Here is an 8,706-nt window from a genome sequence, read left to right as displayed (position 1 = left end):
GTTATGTGTGTGCACGCACATATACACACCCTCACTCAGATACCCACCCATGAATACACACACCCGTAATCAGATTCCACAGATTTAGAATGCTGTTCTAGAGACTCTAGAAATGAGGTGATGCCCGATCTCACCTGAGAGAAAATTATTTTTCAGCCAAGAGACACAGGGAGGAAGGGAGGTTTGTCCTCAGTAAGACAAGCAGGGGCCAGGATGCCAAAACTCTCTCAGCTGGAAACCTCCCAAGATCAGGTTTCTTTACCAAACTTGAACTATTTCCTGGTCTGAGCTGACCCTAAAATGCCAGAAGTACCCCAGAGCTCCTGGCATTTTTGTATTTCCAGTAATTTGTGGTGTTGAAAAATCTTTGAGGGGAAAAAAGAACCCAGGGAGTGATTTCATGACAGGAAAGCAAAAACAAAAAAATTCCCTCAAACTGGAGTGGGAGGATGGGGAGTGGGGTGGGGGTGGGGGTGAGAAGTTGAGCTAGATTTCTACTTTAATTTTAGAAAACAGTTCACTTCTGCAATTTCTTTGCTCCAGTCGGCTGTCTAGGGCTTGGAGCCTGACAGTAAGGCCACTGCCCCTCAGGTCAGGCTGTGGATCCAATTTTGATCCTCCGTCAATTATGCTGCTTCAAGGTTTCAGGCTTACTTAAAATCATTACTTGGGAATCTTAATGTGAACAGAGGCTTAGAAGTGGCCTCCTCCTGGTGCTGCCCAAGAAGGCTGAGTGGGGACACGCCTGAGTGGTGAGCGAGTGCTGATAACTGGAGAGGGGTGAATTTATGAAGTGAGCAGCTCATCAAAAACACAAGTCACTCCGAATTCATCGAAGCAGGTGCGAAATGACCAGGTTTCAACAGCTGAAGCAGGATGATACTTTGTAATAAGAGAAGCCGTCGTTGAGACAGGGTGGAGCGGGAGCAAGTCTAATCAGGGCATGTAGTGGTCCGGCCAGCGCCCCGGAGCTGGAGAGCCCACGCGGATGTGACCCGCCCCGCGCGCCTTGAAGAATGCGGGGTGGGAGGGGGCGGGCGGAGGCTGCAGACCCCATGACCCCAGCAGCAGAGGGCGACGAGTGCCATAGGCTGCACGCTGCAGGCTGCTACTAGAGTCAATAAAAACACTGGAAATGCATTCTCAATCTTCTACAAGCCCCAAAATATCAGAATGGTTTTCTCTTTCTTGCAAAAGATGAAGTCAAGAATGAGCCTGTTGTATGTCTTGCATTTTAAATGTTTAGTCTCCTTAAAAGTAATTCAGAATGCAGGGCAAGCATTTCGGTTTTATTTTTTTCTTTTAAAGAGCACACGGACCTAATAAAGCAAGGGAATTTTATTGGTGACGCTGTTTGGAGCTGAGTAAAATCACTTAAACAAATGTGATGGGGCACAAATCTGAAGGGCATAGGGTCCAGAAAAATGGCGAGTGGAACAGTCTGACAACACATGTGTCCCCACAGCCCCCATTAGGGCTGGGAACATCCCCCCACAGCCACACTCCAGAGGATCCACATAACTAGAGGAAGAGAAGAAATTAGTCCATAACCTGAATGTCAGCCACCATCAGCCTCCAATGCTTGGCAGGTTGTTTACTATTTGTTTTTAATAAATAGAAATACTGTGAAATGCTATGGAGGAAATACAGTGCTCCAAGGACACTCAACCCAGGGAGTGTTCTTACAAACCAGACCTGTGAAGTGGTGGGAAAACTAAGTTGCTGTTTTGCTTTTTTTGTTTTTCTTTTATAAACTCAGATTCTGCTCTTGAGGAGTCAGAGTTTCAGGCAGGACCAACTACATCATTTGCTGGGCCCCAGGAAAAATCAAAGTTCAGGGTTCTGTTCAAAAATTAGTAAGAATTTCAACACGGTGACAACAGAATATCAGCCAAACATGGGGGCCTTTGAGAGGCTTCTGTGGCTTCAAGCATCACTTTATACTTTTTTTATCTTTAGGTATGACACCCAAGGGTGGTCAGACCTTTGTTGGACAAGGCAGCTTGAAGGAGCTCTGCTACTTTGCTGGAGGCATTGCCCCTCAGCCCCTGCCAGGCCTGTCAAGGAAACCATGAGGTCTCAGCCACAAAACCAGGGAGGCAAAGTGGCTCACTGCCCTGCAGCCATAGAAAACACTGGGGTTTCTAGTTCAGTTCCTAAAAGTAACACTTGTTGTAGGATTTGTCTAATTATATAAAAAAGACATGTCTAATAAATAAAATAAAAAAAAAAACACCTAAAGAAAATAAAATCACCTGTAATCCAAAAACCGCAATATAACCACTGGTCACACATTGTTATGTATCCTAATTTTTGCTTACGTATTTTTCCCGTGTGTGTGTGTGCATGTGTGTAATTTTACAAGGCTAGGCTCATTCTCTAATATTTTATAACCCTTTCCACCTCTTTATTTTGCTCTCTCGCCTTGTCACTGAATGGTCCTTAATAACTTTTTCAAAAAATTTTATCAGAGTGTGTGAGTGAAAGTCGTGTCCAACTCTTTGCAGCCCCATGGAAGCCCAAGAATACTGGAGTGGGTAGCCTATCCCTTCTCCAGTGGATCTTCCCAACCCAGGAATTGAACAGGGTCGCCTGCATTGCAGGAGGGTATGAGGGAAGACAGAAGCCCTTCATAGCTATAGTCAGAGTATAGTTGATTTAAAATGCTGTATTGGTTGCTGTATAGCAAAGTGTATCAGTTATAACATACATATATCCACTCTTTTAAAAAATTCTTTCCCCATATAAGTCATTATAGAGTATTGAGTAGAGTTCCCTATGCTAAACACTAATCCTTATTGTTATCTATTCTATATGTAGTAGCATGTATATGTCAGTCCAAGTCTCTCAATTTCTCTCTCCCCCACTTTCCCTCCTGGTAACCATAAGTTTGTCTTCTACATCTATGATTCTATTTTGGTTTTGTAAATAAGTTCATTGGGCTTCCCTGATAGCTTAGTTGGTAAAGAATCCACCTGCAATGCAGGAGACCCCAGTTTGATTCCTGGATCAGGAAGATATGCTGGAGAAGGAATAGGCTACCCACTCCAGTATTCTTGGGCTTCCCTTGTGGCTCAGCTGGTAAAGAATCCTCCTGCAATGTGGGAGACCTGGGTTTGATCCCTGGGTTGGAAAGACCCCCTGGAGAAGGGAAAGTCTATCCACTCCAGTAGTCTGGCCTAGAGAATTCCATGGACTGTATTGTGGGGGGGTCATAAAGAGTTGGATATGACTGAGCAACTTTCACTTCACTTCAAATAAGTTCATTGGTATCATTTTTTTAGATACTGCATATGTGATATCATATGATATTTGTCTCTGTCTGACTTACTTCACTTAGTATGATAATCTCTAGGTCCATCCATACTGTGAATGGCATTATTTTATTCTTTTTCATGGCTGCAATATTCCATTGTATATACGTACCTTATCTTCTTTATCTATTCCTCAATTGACGGACATTTAGGTTGCTTCCATGTCTTGCCTACTGTAAACAGTGTTGCTATGAACTTTGGGGCGCATGTATCTTTTTGAATTACAGTTTTTGCCAGATATGTGCCCAGGATTGGGATTGCTAGATCAAATGGTAGCTCTATTTTTTAAAGAAATATCCATACTGTTCTCCATAATGGTTGTACCAAGTTAAATTTTCACCAACAATGTAGGAGGGTTCCCTTTCTCTACCCACTCCAGCATTTATTATTTGTGGACTTTTTTTTTTCAATTATTTTTATTAGTTGGAGGCTAATTACTTCGCAACATTGCAGTGGGTTTTGTCATACATTGACATGAATCAGCCATGAAGTTACATGTATTCCCCATCCCGATCCCCCTTCCCACCTCCCCCACACCCGATTCCCCTGGGTCTTCCCTGTGCACCTGACCCGAGCACCTGTCTCATGCATCCCACCTGGGCCGGTGATCTGTTTCACCATAGATAATATACATGCTGTTCTCTTGAAACATCCCACCCTCGCCTTCTCCCACAGAGTCCAAAAGAAAAATATGGAACGCTTCACGAATTTGCGTGTCATCCTTGCGCAGGGGCCATGCTAATCTTCTCTGTATCGTTCCAATTTTAGTATATGTGCTGCCGAAGCGAGCACTATTTGTGGACTTTTTGATGATGGTCATTCTGCTAGTGTGAGGTGATACCTCATTTGTAGTTTTGATTTGCATTTCTCTAATAATTAGGGACGTTGAGCATCTTTTCATTAATCACTTAATTTTTAGGGGTTGTACAGTAATCAAATTATACAGAGAGAATTTTAAATATTTATAGCATAAAGTATTTAACAATGTTTTGTATATATGTAATTGATATTTATAGTTTAACATATACACATACATGTGTAGACACATACCAAAATACTTACACTGGACTATGTGAATTTGGTCATTATTCAGAAAAATAACACAATTTATGTCTGGTCACATTGATCAGGCTGAAAATAAAGCTCTGTTTACTATGTACCATTTAAAAACAAGGAGGCAAATTCATTTTTTCAATCATAACTTTAAAAAAAGAAAACAGGCATACTCAGACTCTGGAAAAAAATCTCTCTGCTTAATTGGCACATTTTGTCAAATAGTTCGTTCACTGAGTAAAATTCTGTTGGGTCTAATAAGTAAATGGCATTTCTTGATATTCCAAAGTGATGATTCATTTGGAATTGACAAATGTTCACCAAGGAGATAACCAGCAATATTCCTGATCATCACACTGGAGTATTTCCTCATTCAGTCACGCAGGCGGGGGCGGCAAAGAGCCTCCAGATTAAAAAGAATACTGCTAATAATACACCAGAATGTTTCTAGGCATGGAGAGATGTTTCAGAAGTGGCTTTTCATTTCAACATTCTTTCAGCAGTTCAGTCAACTTCTCGTAAAATTAATAGCAAATACGTTTTTAAGGGGTGGGTGTGTGCTGGTACTTTTGTGTGATTTGTTTTGTGTTATTGAAGTGTGCTATGCTGGCAAATGCTCAGCTATAAATGCCGTTCTTCATAAACATGAGCTGGGCGCTGATACATAGCTTTGCAGTCCTCTCTGAACAGCAGTTTTTGCTGCTTTCGGCTACCTTCCTCCCTCAGAGCACGTGTGTGGCAATAAGGACCGGAGATGGGGAGGCCTTGAAGTTGCCATGGAAACAGAATTCTCCCTCCATATGCAGAACTGGCTGATCAGCAGTTTTCTTGTGCTAGGCGCTGACCTGCATCTTCTCATTAGCCCTCCAGCAGCACTCTTAGGTATTATTAGCTCCATTTTTAGAGTAAAAAAACTGAGTCAGACCAGGCAAGTGGGCTTTGCCAAAAGTCCTGCCCACTGTTAGGTGGTAAACCGAGATGGGAATCGAATCTAATTATCTAAGCAACATCTACTTTTCTGACTTGTCTGCCCCCATCTCCTTGGAGGGACAAAAACAGGGACCCGCTTGGTCCTGATTCTTTGATGTATCCTGAGAGCAGTTCTGGTGGATGGTGGTATGTGGTAGCTTTCAGAACCATTTTTTAAATTTTTTCACATGACAGCGAGTTTCTCACGTGGTACTGCAATAGAGAATCTGCCTGCCAATGCAAGAGACGCAGGTTGGGTCCCTGGGTTGGGAAGATCCCTTGGAGGAGGAAATGGCAACCCATTCCAGTATTCTTACCTGGGAAATCCCATGGACAGTGGAGCCTGGCGGGCCACAGTCCATCGAGTCTCAAAGAGTAGACAGGACCACAGCACGGCAGCAGCAGCAGCATATGACAGCATTCACAGGGGACCAGCTGCCTGTTGTGTGCATTCCTTTAAAGATTATATCCTGGGCTGGACAACCCCAGAGGAACAAGCTGACATTCTCCTGGTGATCTTAACAGTGACCTAGAGCTTTACACTTTCTGTAAAAGATGAAAAGAGAGTATAGTGTGTGTGTGTGTGTGTGTGTGTGTGTGCGCGCGCGCATGTGTGCACACGCATATGTGTACAGTAACCATGAAACAATGGGGTCAGGGGAAGAATCTGGTGATAGAAGGAGCAAAAGGTTTGAGAACTCCACCCAGTAACGTGATAAACCTGAAGTTTGCCCTCCCTCACAGCCCCACACCAATGCCATAGACCCCATCTGATCTATTTCTACAGGCTTCCTTGTCGCACCTGTACCCACATCCATCCACACCATCTGTTTCACATATATGCACCTCTGCAAAAATCCTCTGATATGCTGCAGAGCTAAAGTGGCTGCTCTAAGAGTTCTAAAATCCTTTCTGGGCTGGATGACTTCTGAAGATCAAAGTCCAGCTTCAGCTGAGCAAAGAGAGGCTGCCAAGTTAGGTGGGGTCATAAATAGACATTTCTCCAAAGAAGACATACGGATGGCCAACAAGCCCCTTGAAAGATGCTCATCATCACTAGTTATTAGAGAAATGCAAATCAAAACTACAATGAGGGTCACCTCACATTGATTAGAACGGCCATCATTAAAAAGTCTACAAATAATAAGGGAAGGAGAGGGTGTGGCGAAAAGGGAACCCTCTACACATTTGGTGAGAATGTAAACTGGTGCAGCCACTATGGAGACCCTCAAAAAACTAAAAAGAGAGCTTCTATATGATTCAACAATCCTAATTCTGGGCATATATCTGGAAAAATCTCTAATATAAAAAGATGTGCACCCCTATGTCCATAGAAGCCCTATTTACAATAGACAAGACATAGGAACAACCTAAATGTTCATTAATAGATAAAGACAATGTGACATACACATACACACAATGGAATACTACCCAGTCATAAAAAGGAATTAAAATATAAAAAAGAATGAAGTCATACCATTTGCAACAAAGTGGATGGAACCTGAGATTATCATACTAAGTGAAGTGAGACATAGGAAGACAAATACAATATGATATCGTTTTTATGTGGAATGTAAAATATGACACGAATTAATTTGTCTAAGAAACAGAAAGAGATTCACAGATAGAGAAGGCAGACCACTGACCACTGAGAGGGAAGGGGGGAGGAGAGGGATGGATTGGGAGTTTGGGATTAGCAGAAGCAAACTGTTACATACAGAATGGAAAAGCAACAAGATCTTTCCTGTATAGAACAGGCAATTATGTTCAATATCTTGTAATAAACCAAACTGGAAAGGAATATGATAAAGAATATATACATATGTATAACTAAGTCACTTTACTGTGCAGCAGAAATTAACACAACATTGTAAATCAACTATATTTCAGTAAAATAATTTTAAAAATTCAAGTCAGGTGGGGTCTGAGTATCCCTCCCTGGAGGTCAGGGACTGCATCAACCACTGCCTCCACCATCCCAGTGCATGTGAGCCAAGTCGTTTCAGTCGTGTCTGATTCTTTGCAACACTATGCTCTGTAGCCTGCCTGGCTCCTCTGTCCATGGGGTTTTCCAGGCAAGAATACTGGAGTGGGTTACCATGCTCTCCTCCAGGGGATCTTCCCAACCCAGGGATCAAACCCGCATCTCTTATGTCTCCAGCATTGGCAGGTGGGTTCTTTACCACTAGCACCACCTGGGAAGCCCACCTTCCCAATACTCATTCCAGTACTCATTCCCAAATACACATACTAGATTTTGCTCCCTCACCCAGGTACATCCTATACTCAGCAAGGAAACCATTAAGACAAGGTGGACCAAGGTGCCACTCTTCTTACCTGGTACCGCCACAGTGCCAGGGAGAAGGCCTGGAAAATGCACTGAACTCCTGTGGACAGATGTGGATGGTAAAGAGGCACTGATACTCTCTCAGTAGCTGTAGGCTTTTACTCCAGCCCCATCTAGCACTGTCTAACCAACAAGTACTCCTAAACAGTTCTTCAACAAGAAGTTCTATGACCTGTGGAATCACATCACCTGGAGCTTGTTAGAAATACAGACTCTCAAGTCCCACCCCAGCCAATAGAATCAGCTGGTGACCCAATCCCAGATGACTTACATAAAATTTAAGCTGAGATTCTCCATTCTAGACTCCATCTGACCTAGTCTATCTTCTATCTAGGAAGATGGGGCTTGGGGAGATCATCCACCATGGCTGCCCATTAGCCTGTGAAGGGACCAAACAATAGATCCCACCATTAGATTTTGATTTAATTTATCTGGGGCATGGCCCAGGCAAGGATATGTCTCCAAAGTGCCCTGTAAGGTTGCCAGATTTAAGAAATAAAAATACAGAATACCCAATTAAATTTGAACAAACTATATATATATATATATTTTATATATATATATATTTAAGTATATCCTACACAGTATTTGGGACATACTTACAGTAAGAAATTCTTCCTGTTTATCTGAAACTTAAATTTTACTGGAAAAAAAAATCTTACTGGGCATCCTGGGTTTGTTGGCAACACAATCCCCAGGTGATGCTAATATACGTCTAGGGTTGAGGACCTCTGCTATAAAGAAACCTGTTATTATGCAATACCTACCCTGGAATTTCCCTGAATGGTCCTGATTTCCCATATTCTCTCCCAAGGTGGCCATGCCTCAAACTTGTGGAAGGAAAGCCTTTGTCATTGTGACCATGAGAACCATTAGGCCTGAGGAAGTCTAGTAAAACCAATGGACGGAGAAAGAGGGTTTCCAGGTGACCAGTATACATAGCATATGTCCTGTATTTAATGATTTTGTCCTGTGTCATATATTGACCTTGTCAAAACTCTTCAAATGTCCTGTGTTCAACTA

The 8,706-nt window shown here is 42.5% G+C and overlaps 1 non-coding gene across 1 annotated transcript; it reads right to left on the bottom strand.

Moving 5' to 3' along the window:
• Window positions 1-3,999: 3,999 nt before the first annotated feature.
• LOC136146803 (U6 spliceosomal RNA) lies at window positions 4,000-4,106 on the bottom strand. The gene has a single exon (XR_010659082.1). It is a non-coding gene; the product is annotated as a U6 spliceosomal RNA (small nuclear RNA).
• Between the last annotated feature and the right edge of the window lie 4,600 nt (window positions 4,107-8,706).

Source organism: Muntiacus reevesi, chromosome 14 (assembly GCF_963930625.1).
Source record: "Muntiacus reevesi chromosome 14, mMunRee1.1, whole genome shotgun sequence".
Classification (NCBI taxonomy): Eukaryota; Metazoa; Chordata; class Mammalia; order Artiodactyla; family Cervidae; genus Muntiacus; species Muntiacus reevesi.
The sequence above is the reverse complement of the archived record's forward strand: the minus strand, read 5'-3'. Positions and strand labels throughout refer to the sequence as shown.